The sequence below is a fragment of the Desmodus rotundus genome, chromosome 10, assembly GCF_022682495.2.
Source record: "Desmodus rotundus isolate HL8 chromosome 10, HLdesRot8A.1, whole genome shotgun sequence".
In the NCBI taxonomy this organism is placed as follows: domain Eukaryota; kingdom Metazoa; phylum Chordata; class Mammalia; order Chiroptera; family Phyllostomidae; genus Desmodus; species Desmodus rotundus.
Window position 1 is genome coordinate 87,596,288 of NC_071396.1, and position 20,630 is coordinate 87,616,917.

Here is a 20,630-nt window from a genome sequence, read left to right on the forward strand (position 1 = left end):
AGCAGGTAGATTGTCCACCAAAAAGTATCAGATGGCTCTGCTAAAAAAGCATTGGCTTTTGTCACCTCCTGGCTCCTACTTGGTGAGTCAGAGAACAGAAGAAATTAAAATAGCCAACCAGTAGGTTTAGGATTATATAGAAAGAGGCTAATTGGTTTTTCACCTTATTTTCCCTGTCATTCCTCCAAGGATTAGGGTAAGCCTCTGTGTATGTTTCATCAGGGCGTCATTGGGATTACACCTTGCCTTTCTGTCTATCATGCTGACAGCGCCTGCAATGTCGACTCGATTTTGGTAAGCCCTACCACTCATCATGAAACATCTTTTAGTCAAAACAGGTATATAATTTATGGTGCCCAAAGCAGTTGTTAGTGTAAAAGAATTAACTGGGAGGGAGGCCTGTGTGCACTAAGACAGTTACTGAATTTTTAAGTGGCTATTCCTGCCTGCTTTGTGGGGATTGGATTTATCCTTTGAAGTTCTTAAGTAAGAGATAGACACACTTGACATTTAAATGTGGTACCTTTTCCGGCTTAGGAAAGAAAAAGTTTAAAAATAACTACTCCTCCTTCCCTTTTCAGTGTTCTGGGTTTTGAAAAATTCCCAGGTGGGAAAAATGGTGGAGACACAGCAAGAGTCTGGGCCAGCAAGGGGTCCTAGGACACTCCTCTAGAAATTAGAGGCTGATGGAATAGGGAGCCTGCATCAGTCTCTGGAAGACAGCGGGATAAGCATCTGTGGGGCTTGCTGCTTCCAAGGGTGCTCAGGCATAGCAGGGCTCGGATTCTGAGGTTCTGCTGGCTGGAATGACGTATTCTAACGGACTCAGATGGTATGGCTTGAACTGTGTCCCCCCTGGCCCCACCCCTACCCCCCCAAAAAAAAAGATATGTTGTAGTTCTCACTCCCAGTGACCTCAGAATGTGAGCTTATTTGGAGATAGGGTCTTAATAGAGGTAAACAAGTTAAAATGAGGTTCTTAGAGTGAGCCCTGAGCCATTACGACTGGGGTTTTTTATAAAAAGGGGAATTTTGGACACCGCAATGCGGACACAGGAAGAACTCCATGGGAAGTTAAAGGCAGAGATCAGGGTGGTGCAGCTATAGCCAAGGAATGTCAAACATTCCCAAAAGACCTCCGGGGCTAGAGAAGAAGCATGGGGAAGGTTTTCCCTCACAGTTCTCAGAAGGAACTGACCCTGCGGCATCTTGCTATTGTATTCTTCTGGCCTCCAGAACTGTGAGACAATACATTTCTGTTGTTTAAACAACCCAGTGTGTGGCACTTTGTTACAGCAGACCTGGCAAACTAATATACCAGGAAATCTCAGCCAGCCCTGTATGGATGAGCCCACTGCTCCCAAGAAGTCATGCTGCTTAGCAGTTCCAAAAAGGGAACATGATGCTTTTCACTCACTTGAAAATCTCTAGAGTCTGTCTGCAAGGAGAATTAGTGGGGTTCAGGCTTGTTCTTTAACTAGGATTAAAGCGAGGTGAAGAAATTCGAACAAAACCCTACAGTGGTGTGGGTAGGATCCAGACCTCCTGTTGTAGGTACTCTACTCTAAACTCATTCTTCAGTGGCCACGTCAGAACACAGACTAGGCTGTGAGGGGAGCTTTTCGAGGGCTCAATATCCCACCTTCCCAAACTTACTCCTAAGATCCCTTTCACATTAAGTTCGGTTATTGTCTGTCTGCATGCCCTGTGCTCAGCTGCTTTTTCAGGTTCATCGATCTCAAGGCAAGAGTAATTCTTCTAATAACAAATCATGTGTCTAACTTCTTCAGGAATGAAGCTTCCACATAAGCGAATGTACCAGATTTCTTATACATATTCTTAAACTTGCTGTGTTAATCTTCAAAATTGTAACAAATTTGAATGGAATTATTTCTAAAAGATATCATGCAAGCTTAGGCAGATATTAGTATTTCTTTCAGTAGCATTTAAGTCATCATAATGGCTTAACATCATTATAATTAATATTCATTAGTACACTGTGCTGTAGCACAGACAGGTTCTCACTGTTTCTGAGCAGGATCTAAACTGCTGTCCTCTTTGAAGTTTCAGTTGGGAGTACGGGAAAGAGTGTTATAGTACTTATTAACTGCTGCATAATGAACCACTCCCAAATTAGTGGCTTAAATACACAATTTATTATTTCTTCAAAATCTGTGTTTTGGGAATTCTGACGCTGCTCAACTGGGCCATTATTTAATGTCATGTGATGCTGACTGGGATCATTCACGCAGCTGCTTTTATCTGAGAGCGTGACTGTGGCTGGGGTGTCCAAGATAGCCTGTCATCCTCTGGGGCCTTTCTTCTTTCTCTCCTTCCCCACAGCATGGTTGCTAGGCTCACCATGAGGAAGCAGAAGCTGCCAGTCCTCATAAGCCCTCTGGGTAAAAGAGTTCCAGAACAATACTTCTGTCACATTCTGTTAATCAAAGCAATTCCCAAGACCATCGGGAGTTTAAGGAGAAGAGGGTAGTCTCCACTTTTGATGTGACAAGTGACATGCTTTACAGGAGTTGGATGATTTTTGGCAGCCATATTTGAAGACTTTTTGATTATTATACCATCTAATGCCATTAACTATTTAATGCTATTAACTATGTAAGGGCATTAGCTGGTAAGATAATCAGAAATACTCACCAGCTAATCACCTCTAGGACCCTCTTCCTTTCCCAGTTTGGTGACTGAAGTTATTAACTGCAAAGGAAGAGAACAGGGGCTGTACAGTACCAGGTTTTACCAGCTGCTTGGCCAGTCCAGATAGAGATCTTTGAGGCCTGAAATTTAGGCTTGTGGGTTAAGTAGGATCTTTCTTTTTCCTTCCTGAATCTAAATCTTCATAGAGGAAGGAAACTGAGGGGGAGAAACAAAATGCTTTTTACCCATCTAGAAGTCCTCCAAAATAGCAACAACAACAACATTTTGCATTGCCATCCAGAGGAAACGAGAATTCCTGTTCTACATCCTCATCAGCATTTGTTGTTGTCATTGTTCAGGGTTTTGGGCATTCTGATAGGTGTGTAGTGGTGTCTCGTTTTAATTTGGATTTCCCTGATGACATGGGATGTAGATCATCTTTTGATATGCCATTTGCCACCTATATATGTCCTTTGGTGAGGTATCTGTTAAGGTCTTTGGCCCACTTTTTAACTAGGTGGTTTGTTTTCTTATTGTTGAGTTTAAGAGTTCTTTGTATATTTTGAATAACAGTCCTTTATTAGATGTGTGTTTTGCAAATATTTTCTCCCAGTCTGTGGCTTATCTTCTCATTCTCTTGATATTGTTTTTCACAGAGCATATGTTTTAATTTAATGAAGTTCAGCTTATCAATTATTTTTTTCATGGGTTATATCTTTGGTGTTATATCAAAAATGCATCACCATACCCAATTTCATCTAGGTTTTCTTCTATGTTATTTTCTAGGAGTTTTATAGTTCTGCATTTTTCATTTAAGTTCATTATACATTTTGAGTTCATATTGTGAAGGGTGTTGGGTCTGTATATAGTCTTTCTTTGTTTCTTTTTTGTATTTGGATATTCAGTTACTCCAGCATCATTTGTTAAAAAAAAAAAAAAAAACTGTCTTGCTCCATTGTATTGCCTTTGCTACTTTGTTAAGATCAGCTGAAGGTCCCTTTCTGGGCTTTCCATACTCTTCCACTGAACTATTTGTCTATTCTTTCACCAGTACCACACTACCTTAATTACTGTAGCTTTATAGAAAGTCTTGAAGTTGGGTAGTATCTTTCATTCAGCTTTGTTCTTCTCCTTTAATGCTATGTTTGCTATTCTGGGTCTTTGCCTCACCATGTAAAATTTAGAATCAGTTTATCAATATTTGTAAAATAATTTGCTGGTGTTTTTATTGGTATTATATTAAATTTATAGATCAAATTAGGAAGGAACATCTTGGTAACTTTAAGTCTTCCTATCCCTGAACATGGAATATCTCTCAATCTATGTAGTTTTTTATTTCATTCACAGAGTTTTGTAGTTTTCCTCATGTATATTTTGTATATATTTTGTTTGATTTATATGTAAGTACTTCATTTTGGGGGTTGAGAATGTAAATGGCATTGTGTTTTTAATTTCAAATTACACTTATTTGTTAATGATGTATAGGAAGACAGTTGACTTTTGTATATTAGCCTTGCATCCTGCAACTTTACTATAACTTCTTACTAGTTTCATTAGATTTTTTGTTGATTCTTTTGGATTTTCTATATAGCAATCCAGTCATTTGCGAACAGAGACAATTTAAGTTATTCTTCCCAATGTGTATACCTCTTATTTTCTTTTCTTGCCTTACTGCATTAGCAAGGACTCCTAGTACAGTGTTGAAAAGGAATGGTGAGAGGGGACATTCTTGCCACATACCTGAAATTAGTGGGAAAGCTTCAAGTCTAACACCATTAAGTATGATGTTATCTGTCAGTTTTTTGTAGGTAGTCTTTATCAAATTGAGAGAGTTTCTGTGTATTCCTAGTGTACTACGAGTTTTTACCATGATTGGTTGTTGGATCAGCTCAATTTTTACTTTTCTCCAACACTCTTTTATCTTTCCTTATGAACACATAACTCCCAGCATGTTTATTAATTGTATTTTCTTATTATTTTCATTCAATAGTTATAGCCTTGTGACACATCTTACTACTGAGACCAGACAAACTGTTCCTGTTACTTCTCTTGTAGTGCCTAGCAAAGTGCTGAGTATATGGCCCATAGTCTACAACTATTTAATAGGATTCATGAAAAAAAATTGGAGTTTATTCTGAAGTAATAAAATCAGTCCTTAATGGTTGAGTGTAATGTGTGTTAAAATTGTACTAAACTGATAAGTTAGCCAATATAAGTTACAGTGATTCCTACTTAAACAATACAAACTAACAACATTTAGAATGTAGGTGAGCTTATTTTATAGTGACACTAGTGTAGAAAACAGATCTACATTCACATTACAGTCTAATAAATCATGTCCTATGTCTAAGTCAATGTCCTGTCGGGAAAAACAGAAGCCATTCCAGGTATTCCATATAGAGAAAATGAAGCTTGGACATGTAATTTTTAAGCTTTCTACTATGACAGTAGAGAAGAGAGTATATGAGCGTAGACAAGAGATACTAGGCGGTAGAGTTCACCCCTTTGACTTCTCAGCAATCATGTATACCCACCTCTGCCTGCAGCTAAATTTTTATATGTAATGACAGTAAAGTCATCTTGCTCGCACCTTAGAGACTACAACTAACTGTCACACGGATGAAGGTAAGCTTACCCTCTCCTAAAAAGTGGAGACACAAGATCATGTCTGTGTTGAGGTTTGGGTAATGTTAAGCTCTTCACAATTTTATTTATATAGTCTATAACTTGAAGACTAAATTCTTACATTAACCATCACACTCCTTAACCAGAAACATAGGGAAAAGAGAGAGTAGAAACTGATTAACATATAGAAATATGTGCATAAAAACAAAACAGGAAATATGTACTATTATTGTACTCAATGTACTCAATTTTTATAGTGATTGTCAGTCTATAGTTGATATTTATAAGTTCCTTATTTTATTACCCATTCATTCAATGTTTCCTTTGCCTTCCGAGAGCATCTCAGTATTTTAGAGCTCTTCCACTGGTGGCTAACCCACGTTTCATTTCCATAAGTCTGAGAGTCTTTAGTAGTCCTGATTTTTATTGGGTTGCTGTTGGCTTCATGTATTATTAAATTTAGATGTAGTAAGAGATGCTACTGAGCATCCCTTAAGGTCTAGAAAAATGTTGTCAGTACTAGAATCCATGGAATCCCAATCCCCCACCCCTTTTCCGCTTGGCAGAGGGCAATAAACTCTCTGTTCCAGGGGCAATAAACTCTGTGTTCCAGGGTCCCTCTCCCTCTGTTTTCCCCTGCCATCCCAATATGTGATAGGTTACTTTTCTACCCTAATTACACATTTTGAGCTGTAAGTCATTTGTAATGATTTATGGCAGCTGTGCTTTTGCCAATCTTACACAATATTTTTCTTATTACTTAATTGTTTTAGCAGTGCTTCAGCCATTAGTTTCTGACTTCTGAAAACAGGAAACAGAAGTCTTCTATTATAGACGCCTGCCTAATTAGCTCAGAGACTGTCTAATGGGGGCTATTAAAAATGCAAATGAGGTGTGATCAAACAGTGAAAAGTTTGGTCCTGACAGGATATACTAATGCATTTTCCCCTTTGCAAAATCTTCTACAATGTTGAATGTAAATTCCTTCCTCCCTTCCTTACCGTGTAAAATAGCATTTACTATTGGGTTCTTCCTCACCTTGGCTGGGATACAGCTTAACAAGAGTTCTTAGGGAAACCAGACAATTTTCTACTCTGTAATCTAAGGCAGTGGTTACCAAACTTGAGCATGGATCAGAATCACCTGGAGGACTTATTAAAACAAAGATTCTTGGACCGACTCCTAATGTTTCTAATTCAGTAGGTGTGGGGAGGAGCCCAAGAACTGATATTTCTAACAAGTTCTAGGAAATGCCAATGTTGCTTATCTGGGGACTCTTCACTTTGAGAACCAGTCGTCTACGGCCTTGTAGTTTCTTGCCCTTTCTGTAAGTTCAGAAGTTTTCTTTTCTCATTCTTCCATGATATTCTCCTCTGGGCTTTCCCTTTTTTCATCTTAGTAAAAACACAACATGAGATCTACCGTCCTACCAGATATTTAATTGTAAAATATAGTATTCTTACCTGTAGGCACAGTGCTGTACATTAGGTACCTTGAGCTTATTCATCTTGCTGACATTTTATACCTGTTGACAAGCAATTCCCCATTTCCTCCTTTCCCCAGCCCCTGGAAACCACCCTTCTCTTTGTTTCTATGAGTCTGACTCTTGTAGATACCTCCTGTAAGTCCTGTAGTATTTGTCCTTCTGTGACTGGCTTATTTTATTTAACATAATGTCCTCAGATTCATCCACACTGTCACATATTACAGAAATTCCTTCTTTTCTAAGGCTGTATTCAGTCTTGATGTTCCATTGTATATCCAGGAAAAATGTATATAAAAATATGTATACTCAACATTTTTTAATCCGTTCATCTGCTGGTGGACATTTCGGGGTTTTTTTTTTCATATCTCAGCTACTGTGAATAGTGCTACAATGAATATGTGAATGCTAATATCTCTTTTAGATCCTGACTTCAATTATGTTGGATAAATACTCAGAAGTGGAATTGCTGCATAATATGCTAATTATTTTTGAGGAGCTTCCATGCTATTTTCCATAGTGACTACACCATTTTTCATTTCCACCACCAGTGTACGAGGGTTCCAATTTCTCCATCCTCACAAACACTTGCTGTCTTTGTTTAAATAATAGTCATATAGTAGGTCTGAGGTGATATCTCATACATTGTTAAGATGTTTGTACTACCCATAGTGATCTATAGATTAAATGCAATTCCTAAAAAAAATTCCATTACCATTTCTTACAAAACTAGAAAAAGTAATTCTAAAGTTCATAAAGTCCAACAAGGGACTCTGAATTGCCAGAACAATCCTGAAAAAGAAGAATAAAGATGGATTTATCATACTTTCTGATTTTTAAGTATATTACAAAGCTATAGTAATGAAAACATTACGGTACTGGAAAAAAGACAGACATATAGATGCATGGAACAGAATAGACAGCCTAGAATTCATGCATGTATGATTAATTGAAGTTCAAAAAGGGTGCTAAGAATACAGAATGGGGAATGAATAGCCTCTTGAACAAATGGTGATAGGGAAGAGGATGTCCACATGTAAAATAATGAAATTGGACCCTTTAATCAACAGAGTGAAAGGCAACCTGTGGAAGGTGAGGAACTATTTGCAAATCATGTCTGATAAGGGGTTAATTTCCAAAATATATAAGAAACTCCTACAGCTCAAACAGCAAGAAAAATAAAAATAACCTGATTAAAAAATGGACTAAAGACTTTAATATTAAACATTTGTCTAAAGAAGACATGTACTCTTAAGTGCCCAAAAGAATATGAAAAGGTGCTCAACATCACTGACCATCAGAGAAATGTAACTGAAAACCACAGTGAGGTATCACCTCACATCTACTAGGATAGTTCTTTTTAAATAATTAGCAATCTGAGAAAGGCTTAGTTAAACCAAAGTCGATTCATTGGAACTGCTCCTCTGACCTTCTTTCAACCCAAATCAGGGTTATATGCACATCCTTTCTGATTATATTACCATACTAATCAGCACATGAGGGGTGAATCTAGGTTTCATGGAGCCTGAAGCTTATATAATTTGAGGGATCTTCTTAAAAGAAAGAATAAAAAAATAATATAAAATCGAGTGAGGATCCCTGAAGTTTCTCAGTTAATTAGGTAGTCCTTGCACCATATTATCTGAACTATCTGATTCTTTGCATACCTCCCACACTAATTAGTGAGTTCCTCATGGACTAGGATTGAATTTTATTTGTCTCCATGGCCCCATATCCTGTACAGTATATAGCACATGGTGGATGCTCAACAGATGCTTATTGGCTCATCCATTTGCATCAATTTAACATAGAAAAACTCCATGCTGGATTTTCCCCTTCTACTGGCTCTTCTCCATATTATGTGTGACTTCTTATTGTCCATTGTCACTACTTCTTGACCACATTCTTCACCATCATCTGCACCCTGACCTGTTGGAACCACATCAAACTTTTCATTTGGCCAAGCACTTGGGGTTCTTTTATGCCTCCTTGCATTTCTGTGTTTCTTCTTTATAATCTGGAAAATTTCTACTCATCCTTCAAGATCCATCTCCTTTCAGAAATGTTCCCTGAGGTTTTTAGGCAGAAAGAGTCCAGCAGTTCTTTGTTTAAACATTCTGTACAGCATGTAACAGTTCTATCTGACACTTCCCTGCTGGCCTGGTATGGAAGCTTGTATAAGTTGCAAACAACCCAAATAACCATTCTTGGTTACCCAACCCCCTTTAATTCATCTTTGTAAACCTAGCTTTAATCATAAATCTGTGGTAATGCAAGGAAATAGATGAATGAATAAAGGATAAGTTTATTCTTGCTAATGTTGTCCAAAACAGCAAGAGGATGTATGGAGAAGGTGGGTGTTTCCTGTGGGCAAGATCCTTCTGCAGCCCACTCACCCCTCCACTCTGTTTTAGTGAGAGTTCAAGCTCAGCAAAGTGGCCTCACTCCTATCCTCTCTCCCCTCATCCTGTTCCTGGCAGTGACCTAGGCTTTCCATTGTGTTTCTCTTCCTTCTTTCCTTCTGCCAACTCACAGCTAAGTGCCTGATTGATTGTATTTGCACATGTGAAAGAAAAGGATTTGAAATGGCACTCAGGTACTGGAACTCCTGTCCTGGCTGTCCTTTACTTTCTCCCTGAGGAAAGTGCAGCTGCTGAGACCTAGCCCCAGACCTGAAGGAGGACAATGGCAATTAGAGTCCTCTGCACATTGGACCTCACAGAACAGCATTCTTTAGATTCAACAAGCTGTAGTCAAGTGCTGTCTTTTCATCCTTTCACTGGTGCATTAATGAAAGAGAAGCACCCTGTTAATTGCAGTTCTTATTGCTGATGTTTAAACCTTGCCCAGTGGATTTGGATATTCTGAGGAGGGCTCTGGCTGGAAGGTGCCCTGGCTGCCAGCTGCCTGCCGCTCTCCAGGTCTCCTTGCCTGTAGCCTCCCCTTGCTGTTAGAATATAAAATGAGGCAGAGGCAGTGCAGGCCAGAGTCTGCAGGTAGTTAAGGCTCTCCAACAGAAAACGTCTGATCCAGGCTGAAGACCTCATCCTGCTCCCAAGAAGCAATCTGTTTTTCCTCTTTCTCCCCAAAGTCTCCATCTTCAGGGTCTGGCCTCCTTCACTCTGCCTTGCACTGAGATTCCTGTTCAAATTCCTGAGATTCGCCTATCAAACTGCTAGGTGGCTGGGCGAAGATTTCTCCTCTTTCCTTCTAGTAGTCATATTTCACAGAGTACCCAAGTTGTGCTTCCAAACGAGGGATTCTGGGACTATGTACTCACTGCCTCCTAATTGTTCCAACAGAACTGTTCTGGTGACTGCCAAGTCTGCCACAGGGGAAGCAGGGTGTTCACAGATACTGGGGGCACTTCTGCCACCCCCCAAACCACAGTGCTTATTCCAGAATAAAGAACCGCAGGCACCCGTGTTTCCAAATCACTGCTGCGCGTTCCTGCCATGAGGCCTTTTGTTACTTGCTGCCCATCTTGCCACTTCCTCAATTCATATGACACTAATACAACTTCATTCTTTAATTAGACAATTAGCACATCTTCACTGAACAGGATTAGTCCTTGTTGGGCTGCGAAAAGATTGTGCATCACAGGAAAAAAAAGAAACAACAATGCAGATGAGAGCAGTGGTTTGGTCTCTATAAGGGGTGGTGTGGAGTGGCCAGCAGCTCCTGAGGCAACTCTGCCCAGGCCACAGCTGGGATCCGGTTCTCAACAGTCTGCAACATACACTGGGTCTTTAGGTCCTTGAGGTGGGGACAGGTTGAACTCTTCCTTGGTAGGCTCATACTTCTGCCTTTTTCTTCCCTTCTCCAGGCTTGATAACACCAGCCACCACTCACTATAAGTGCTCATCCCCATGCTCAAGCCTCTCCTCTCCTGGATGGCCCCCTGCATTCCTCACCTTCCTGCTCCCCCTTCCTGGGCAAACACTGGCCAGAACTGACAGCCCCAGCAGTGTCGGAATACCATGAATAGGAAGGCATAATCACAGAGTGGAGACCCCCACCTGCTTGTCTCTGTGGGTTTGTGGGATATTGACAATTACAGACCCCCAAGGCCCAGAGGAATCATCTTTCTCCACGGTGAAAAAGATCAGTTTGGCACCTCTGTCTGGGGCCTTAAGAGTTATTTTTGTCCTTGAAGTCTAATAGCGGGTTATTGGTAATTATAGGATAATAGATGGAGTGAAAATAAAGGGTTTTTTGAAGGATTTTTTTCTGGTCCCAATATTGTATTTTGAATTTCCTGTTCAGTTAGATGCAACTCCTGAGACCATGACCCCTATGATTATAGCAGAAACAGGCCCCCAGTGTCCTCAAGCCCATGATTCCCCATTTTTCTCTCCCTCTAACTGGCATAATTTCTCTGGACACTGCAGAGAAGGGACATTCCCTAAAGGCTTGTTTTGCAGGGTGCCATTGCCGTGCGTCAAGTTCACTTGCAGCAAGGGCACACAGGAGCCCAGGAGTCTTCCTCCATCAGTCTTTCCTCCGAGCACGCAGAACATTTTCTCCATCAGATACTTTTAGTGGCTCCCTTCTGCCTCACTCCTTGGCGGGGCCTTCCGTTTTCTCTGCAATTGGCTCGCACACTCCTTCTCAGTCGCTGTCTCATTCATTCAGTTCACCATTCATTCCAACTGTGGATTCACCACCTCTTCTATGTTGCAGAACCTGTCTTAAGTTCTGGGGATATCAATGAGAATAACAGTAATCTCTTCTGTTTTCAAAGGTCTAATAGTCTAGAAGAAGACAAAAATATAAACCCAAACCACAGGAAGCATTGTCCACAGCAGTGTCACACAGGTCTGCTTAGGCCAAGGCAGGGACACAAAGAAGGAAGAGTTCCATTATTCTCAGGTATGGGGCTGGCAGGGGGGCAGAAAGGTTGAAGAGAGGCAGTGGCTCCAAGATGCAACTACATGAGTGTAGAGAAGGCATTCCAGCTATAAACAGTGTCTTGAGTAAGGCCACAGAGGAATAATGAGCACAGTATACTCTGGAACTACAAACCAGAACACAACTGGCCAGAAAAAGGCTGGATGAAAAGGCAAAGGCCGGAGTGTAGAGAGCAACATTAGTAGATGCCCAACGCACAAGGCATCTATTAATGGCTACTGGAGTCATTAATGGATGCCTGTGTGTTGGGGTGTGTGTGTGTGTGTTATGTGTGTGTGGGGGGGTGTTGACATGATTAGATCATAAGCCTCAAGGTGAAAGACTATGCTCAGCCTGCTAAAAATATGTGCGTGTTTGCGTATATTCGAAGCCTATAATTAGATTAAAATAGTTCCTTGAATACTTGAAGGAGCAGTACAGCTATGGTAATTATTTTAAACATGAAAAATATGAATAGCCTAGAAGACATCCAGCTACTTGATTTAATCATGAAACGTGTAGTCCAAAACTTCCTGGCTCCATGTCCCCTCCTGTGTATGCAGTTGAACCTCAAACATCCTTGTGAAGGTCACTGGTTATTTCTGAGAGTTCCTGGGGGACTCGTGGGCCATCTCTTTCCTCAGGGATCCCACCCCCTTTTTCCTGCCCTGCTCTGATATCATGTCATGGTCCATGTGCACTCTCCCACCCATTGTGGGGACACAGGCTTCAGGGGGCAGTGTCTGCGTTTTCCTGTGTTTCAGGTTCTGGCAAGAAAGACCTGAAAAAGGACCCACTTAGAGGAAGAAAATGTTTCCCCCCAGTTCTGGCCACATAGATCCCAAAGCATCTGTGCTTGGAGAAGAGACTCACAGAGCCCCTCCTGAAAACTGCATCCACTGCCGCCTTTTCCCTTGGCCAGCTGACCAGGACCTGCCCTGGGGTCAGACTGTGGGCAGAAGCTATTTCCTCTCTCCCTCTCATCCTTGCTCCCTCAAAATATGTCTTGTATCTCCCCATAGTTAAACACAAATGCTTCCACATTGCTGCTTATTCTGAGAGCAGTAAAATAAACCCATCCTGATACAGAAACCAAAGACCCTGGTGCCTGCACATTAGGAGCAGGGATGTTGGACTTAAGAAAATACCAGAAGTAAAAATGCACAGAGACTCAGGTTGCAAAAGCCCGGATATAATTCTCAAAAAAAAAGAAGGGGAGGTAATGTGGGAATGGTGGGAATCAGCTTAAAATAATACTGATCTCGACTTTGATGATTAGAGAGAAATGTGTATTTGGCAACGTATTAGAAATAAAAACCATAATTTTAAGTTACAAATAACCACAGAAGGTATAAGCAGATTGTTGGTATCTATAGAGTCAAAGACAGAAAAACCAAGGCAGCAGCAAGAATGCCAAAGCGATGGAAACTCCCAGCAAGATGAAATGAGTGGGGCAGGACATGCTACTCCAGGAACCATGACTGGCTTGATGTCAGCATTAACATTGATGACTTTCCTGTTGGAATAGTGATAATCTAAGAGAAAGAATGACCTAAACAGGATTGCAAAGGAAGAAAAACTAGGCAATAGAAAGATGGGTAAAGACAAGATAGGAAAATCACAAAGGAAATTAGTCCTGGAAATATTAATATCGATCTATGTATAATTATAGTAAAACACATTAAATCATGGTCAACTGCCCTAGTAGAATCCTCTTTTGAATTCATTCCTTTTCTATTAAGGGAAGGAGAGAAATGGTGCAGTAAATATTGGAGATATATATTAAAGGAAGTTTAAAAATATATACTTGATTGAATTTTCTCTTTAAAAACAACACAGGTTTCATGTGGAACACTTGGAAAATAAGGAAAAGTAATGAAGAAGAAATCAAAAGTTACCCACAATCTCAGAAGCCAAGGGTAGCTGCTCCTTTAATAGTGTTTTCCCTCTGGGAGTGCTGTGGTCTTGAAGACTTGGCCTGGAAGAGGCAAGGCAGCAGGAAGGGAGTGGGTGAATATTCAAAAGGAAGAGGAGCTGTGTGGGGGCGTCACTTCTTCTCCCCCCTTTGCCTTATCGAAACCCTAGTGTCTAGAAACACAAGGGCTTTGCTGCCTACTTTTTCCTTTTTCCCTGGAATACCCAACATGACTGAGCAAGGGCAGTGATTCAGTGAAGACAAGAGAAAGGGAGCAGTGTCCTACACAGAATTCTGACTTTATTTTTAAAATAATAATTATAGTCACTTAAAAAAATCAGAAAACATTCAAAACCATCTGAGAAAAGCCTAAGAAGTAACAGAAGCAAGGGGGAAAGGAAAAACTTAATGCCTGGTGTGGGACTTCCTGTAACCAGCCTTTAGAAACAGAGAAGGAAGAACAGGTGGAGCAGGTGGAGCAGGTGAGCAGGTGAGCAGGTGGAGCGTGGAGGGAAAAAGAGATTTAGAGATAGGCTTCCCAGGGTAAAGAGGGTGGGAAAAAGCTGAAACACAGAAAAGAGCTCCAGACAAGGAGCTCAGCTGCAAAAGGAGACCAATTCCTAGAGAGAAAAAACAATTTGCTAATTATATAGGTTCCTTTATTCAGACTGGGCATGCAGCCCCAAAGGAACCTTAGAAGGAAGCTTAGTTTTAGTGGCTTCCAGGTCAATTCCCAGACAAAAGGTGCCTTACTAAGAGGGCTGGGTGGTCACCAAAAACCCACCCAAATTGAATGACTGCTGAGTGGAGGGATGGGGTTGAATCAGCACCATACCCAAGAAGGCATCTGTGTTATGTGAGAAATGAGGCAAATTTGATTATTTACATCAATGCAAGCTTTCTCAGGCTAGAGGCAATTCAACAAATATGGGGGAGAGGGGTGCTTACAACTTATTTTATGCGAGCAATCCTCTTACAATAATAAAACAGCAGTACTTCTTAATGAATCTCTGGGATTAAGAACAGACAGTACAGAGATAGGGAGGTGGTAGGTAGGAAATAAGGCTTAAATGTGCTTTTGGCTGTGTCTTCCAGTAATTTAATGGAGTCTGCTTCTCCCCCACTCATGCCTGTCATCGTCAGTATTAAATGATGATGATGATGATGATGATGATGATGATTACTGATAATTATCCCTTTCATGTACTGGGCATTTTCTACTTTGCACTTACACGTGGATCCCCTCACTATGAGCCTAAGAGACAGGAAGGGCAGACGCTGCTTCATCCAGCTTTGAGATGAGGAGGGAGGCTGCTGTGCCTCTGCCCTGCATCACTTAGCTTGTTAAGGACCCTGGGCTCTGAGGTCTCCACTTTTCTCTCTCAACTGAATATTTGGTTCTTTAAAAGGCTAGGCATCTCTTTCCACATTTGAGGATATAATGGATAAGTATATGGATATGTATATTTCATGCATCAATAGTTGAGTTATTATACTTTAAGTATATAGCACTATTAAGTTTAGAGTGTATCGCTCCCTCCCTTCTTCCATTTCTCTCTTTCTCTCTCTCTTCCTCTCCCTCCTCCATATCACACACACACACACACACACACACACACACACTCAGTCATTTACTTGTGGATTTCAAAGCATTTTCCAAAAACCAAGACATTACCTCCTTTGTCAGTTTTGATGGCTGGAAGTGTTTTGGCAGGCTTATCTAAGCTCCCTGCTTCTTCTATGTGTTATGCAGCCCAATCTAGGGATAGACCTGGGTATATGCATTACATTTAGGAAACTGGATTTGGAAGAATGTGCGTGCGAAGGGCCACCTGCATTGTGCCTTAGCTGACTGCTGATTATTCTCCATGATCTGGAGCTAATCCTGGGGATTAAATGAGCATCTGCTCCCAGGTGCCTGATGGGCCCAGGCGGTAAACAGAGTGGGTAGATCAGGCACAGGCAAACCATCCAGTGTAGGGAGGACTGGGCTTCCTGGAGGGCCTTAGAGATTTGGCCCTTGCTGCCCTGCCCTTCTGCACCATGCTTCATTCTGTTCTCACCCAGGCTCTCAGCCTGGACATTGTACACAATGGTGATTAAGAGCCAGGGTCAAATTGCTGGAGTTTGCACCTGCTAAGGAGGCTCTATATATGCATTTTGTGACCTTGGGCAGGTTGGTGTGGGTATGAAGCCTCCATTCTCCTATCCCTATAGAATGGGAATCATGGCAGGAAGCCACTGATAGAGTCACAGTGCAGACCAGGTGAGATGGTCCTCTCAGTGAGCCTTTGCACTAATTTCTGTTGGGGTGCATATTAGCTTGCTGCTCCTTCCTGCTTTTGTTTCCTGCTCAACATTTCAGCTCAGGCGCTATCTCCCAGTATTCTAGCACATGCAGAATCTCCTTGTCCTCTGCCCCATGTTATCTGGACGACTCTTTTTGGCATTCACCTTGTTAGGGTCATGCATTTATTTGTCTTCTTAGTGCATCTGAGTCAGTGAGCATTTCTTGGGGAGGGTCCTGTTTCAGATTTTAATTTTCTATAGAAACACACACACACACGGAAAGAAAGGGAAAGATCGGATGGAGGGAGAAATGAAATTATTGAAGAGACCACCTTTGTTTTAATCAACCCCAATGTTAGTTTCTTTCCCACCCTTCCTCTTCCTTGGACAAAGCAGTCTTTGGGAGCTGCACGTAACAGCACAAACTCGGCAGAGAGTGATCAGAGAATACTCTCAATAGCCCAATGCTTGAAAGTAGAAAAAGAGCCTCATTTTGTGATGGGACCAAAGTAGAGATGGTGAAGCAGAAGCCTGTAAGTCCTTAGGGGGCAGAGAGAGACTCCCATCTCCCTTTTCAGGCACAGAGCACGTGGGCTGCACATTGCTTTCTCCCAAGTTGGAGCCTCTGTTTGCCCCTAGACACCTTTTCTCCTCCTTGAGATTCCTTCCAGAGAAGAGAAACAGGCAGACAATATGTCAAAAGATTCAAGCTCATCAAAAGTAAAGAGGGTTTCTGGAGTTACAGGAGCTGAGAAGCCCCACCAGGAGGGTCCAGGGTACCAGCAAGAGCACTGGTCTGGCACCCAGACACTGGCTCTGGTTCAGGAGGCCACAGATCTTCCTGGACCGTCTCAGGCAAGTGGCCTCACCTCTGTGGCCTCCACACTTCATCTGGAAAATGTAAGTGCTTGCAGTCTCCTCCAGTTCTGACAGGAGGTGGCTTGCCACAGCCCCTACAGACATCACAGACTCTGTGCACAAGACAGCAATTAGTGTTGAAAGTTATGGCAGTGAGTCATCTAGAAGTGATGACAAGAGAAGGTTGTTCTGATTCATTCACCACAGTGCCTCCACGTCTTGGGGTCCTCAGAGCTGAGAGATTCTGCAGAGCTAAATCTTCCAGACCACTGAACTTTAAATACACAAAATTAATTTTGTTCTAAACTTAAAAAAAATCTTCTTTTAGAATTTGTCATTAAATATTTTGTTCTAATTATTGTTTCTCTTCAGGAAGGGGAAGATGGAGAAACTACCTTGCACTTTCCTGACTGACCCAGGGCCATCATTCTGACGTGGGAGCTGGTTGGGTAGGGGTTCGCTCTGGGCTCCTGAGCTCTGCAGAAAAAAGGGTCTACATTTTCTCTCCACTGACCTCCCCCTCATCTTTCCTCACTCCATTCAGTCTCTGAGGGTGTCTTGGGGCAGGGCCTAGAAGGGACAATGCCTTTATATATGCAGCCCCAGACCTAGAGCAGGACAGAGGTTTCCTCAAAGAGCTGGTCAGTGGCATTGCTGGGGGAGAACCAGCTCTCTTTATCTTGTGAGCCACAGTCTTAGAGAACTCCAGATGCCAGCTTGCCTAATTTGCAACCCTCATTTTCCTTCTCAGAGGGTCTCTAAGCCATCCAATTCAAGTTTCAAGGTTGGCTCCTCATAGAGTTGATTGATATTGTTGCTGATGAAGACTACCCCATCATAGAACCAACTGTATATCATATTTTCATGTTCCTCAATCTAGGGAGAGTCTTTGGTGAGAGCTAATAAATTAAAAAACAATCGCCTGCTGCAGCAACCTAAGATCCTGCTCCTGCTTGGGTACCTGGAAGATAGCGGGCCAGAATCACATATAAGCATTTTATCTTTTTTTTTTTTTCTGTCTCTCTCTCCCTTCCTTCCTCCCTCCCCCTCCCCCCATCTTCCCCTTCCTCCTTTTCTTTCTTCATCCCCTCCACCTCCTCCTCCTTCCTTTCTCCCTCTCTCTCTCTCATTGAAGAAACTAATAGCATGAAGCTTATCAACTGTGATGCTGCTCTTAGGCTGTGCTCTGCATGCCCAGAACTCCAGGGACCATTCACTTCCTTGTCACTCTTGGCTGGCAGTATAATATACACCATCCTAGATGGGAAGTGGGAACTCAGTTGTCGCCATGTGATTCAAACATCTAGGCTCAGCCCAAAGTGTGACAGGGAGGTGGCCTCTCAAGACTGTAAAGGAGGGAAAGTTCACATTATAAATTGATGGCATCTTCCTCAGAGAATAGCTTTGCTAATACCATGTGTCCCCTTTCCTCCAATTCAAGTGAAAAGGAAGCATATACCCAGAATATGTGATTATAGGCTGTAGTGTATTTATAATGTATTGACTTTGGCTGAATTCCACTTTCTGTACATTTCTGGATAGGGTGGGACGCAACAGTGATTTTGATGGGAGATTGGCCAGACCAAAGGGAGGCAGTAGTCATGTAGTATCTCACATACATTGTCACTCTCTGCTGACTCGCCTTGATGTTGTGAGACAGTTGCTGGGCCTGCAACTACCCCGCCTTCCCCTGAATCCTGGACCAGGTGTGTAGGTTTAGCTCAGATACAAAGTGTCCTCCCTCTGCAGGATACACTTAAGGTCAAAGGCAATGAGAACTCAAACAAGTTTCAGAACATCCTCATAGGCTGGCTGGCTCATGCTTAGTTAGTGCATTCCAGCTTGACCTTGTCCTCTACACTTTTTCATAATCTAGCCCCCAGGGGCCTTGATTGCCTTTCCCTTCTACAGGGCATCACACTAGTCTATTACTTAGATAGTATTATGCTGACTGGATCTAATAGTCAGGAAATAGCAACTACTCTATAGTTGGTAAGGCACTTGCATGCTAGAGGGTAATAAATCTTACAGGAAGTCAAGGGCCTCCTGCCATTGTGAAAATTTTAAATGTCTAGTGGTCTGGAGCATGTTAAGATATCCCTTCCACAGTGAAGGGCAAGAAGCTGCATTGGATCCCTTCTCCACCAAGACAGAGGCACAATGGCTACGGGGCCTCTTTGAATTTTGGAAGCAACATCTATCTCATTTGGGTGTGCTTCTCTGACCCATGTATAGTGACATGAAAATCTGCTGATTTTGGGTGGGGCTCAGAATAAGAGATGGCTCTGAAATAGGTCCAGGTACCAGGCAAGCTTCTCTGCCTCTTGGGCTACATGATCCAGCAGACCCAATGTCGTTTGTTGTCAGTGGCAGATAGAGGGGCTCTTTGCAGTCATTGGCAAGCTCCTACAGGTAAACCACAGAACAGACTCAGATTTTGGAGTAAAAGCCTATTATCTCTTTATATAATTACTCTCCTCTGAGATACAGCTTTTCGCTTGCTCCTGGGCCTCCGTAGAGAGTAAATGCTTGACCACGGGCCACAAAGCTACCATGTGACCTGAGCTGCCATCACAAATTGGTTTTGCCCAATCCACCAGGCCATGATATTGAGCATGGACAGGAATGTCCATTATAAAATGAAAGGGACATATATGAGATTGGGTTTAAGCAGGCTCTGCAGGCACATGTGTGTTGCATGAGGAGGTGTCCCATATGTCCATGGCCCCTACTCCTGCTACACTGTCCTCTTTTCATCTGTGGCCTCACAGGGAGCTCTCTTTGTTCAGTAAACTGAAGAAGAAAATATTATACTTGTGTTTCACAGATGGTTCTGCATGATATGCAGTCACCATTAGAAAGTATACGGTTGCTACACTATAGCCTCATTCCAGATAGCCCTGAAAGGCTATAGTGAGGGCAATCTTACCAGTGGCAGGACATTGGGCAGCGCTCAGGAGAGATGGCAAGACTGGCAGATTTATATCAGTTCATAGACTGTGAATGGGTTGGCTTGCTGGTCAGGGACTTGGGAAGAATATAAATGGAAAATTGGTGACAAGAAGGTCTGGGGAAGAGGCATGCTGATAGACTTATCAGAATGTACATATAGTGTTAAGATATTTGTGTCCCATGTGAATGTTCACTTAAAGGAGATTCTAGTAGAACTGGATTTTGATAATCACATGGACAGCATGACCTCCTTTGTGGATACTGCTCAGTCTTCTTCCCCAGACAGTCCTGTCATTCCCTAATATGTTCATCAACAAAGTGGCCATGATGGCAGAAAAGGAAGGTGTATGTAGGCTCAGCAACATGTATTGCCACTCACCAAAGATGAACTAGCTACAGACACTGCTGAGTGCCCAATCTGCCAGCAGCAAAAACCAACCCTGACATGGCACCATTCCCCAGGGTAGTCAGCCAGCTACCTGGAGGCAGTTTGATTACATTGGCCTGCTTCCATTATGAAAGTGGTAGCACATTGTTTTTTAGTGAAAAAAGATACTTGCTCTTTATATGCTTTTGTCCTATAGACACATTTTACTTGTGAGAGCCCCTGAAAGGTTACCTACAGCAATTTTTGTGTGGTTAAAAAAAATTGGTTATCTTATGTCTAGGTCCTTGCCACATTACAGTGTTCAGATTAAAAAGTGACAAAGGAAATCTCCCAGGGTAGGCCAGGTTATGCTGCACTAACAAACAACTTCAAACTCCTGATGGCTTCACACAATGCTTCTTCCTTTCTGCTATCATTACAGGTTGGCTGGGGGGCTCTGCTTCACAACCCAGAAAAAACAGCGACCTTCTGTAGTGCTGCCAGTCATGATGGAAGAGAGAAAACTTCATGGGGGTCTTATACTGATGATAAAATTGACAGGCCCAGACCACATGCCCCCAACCCTAAGGAGACCACCA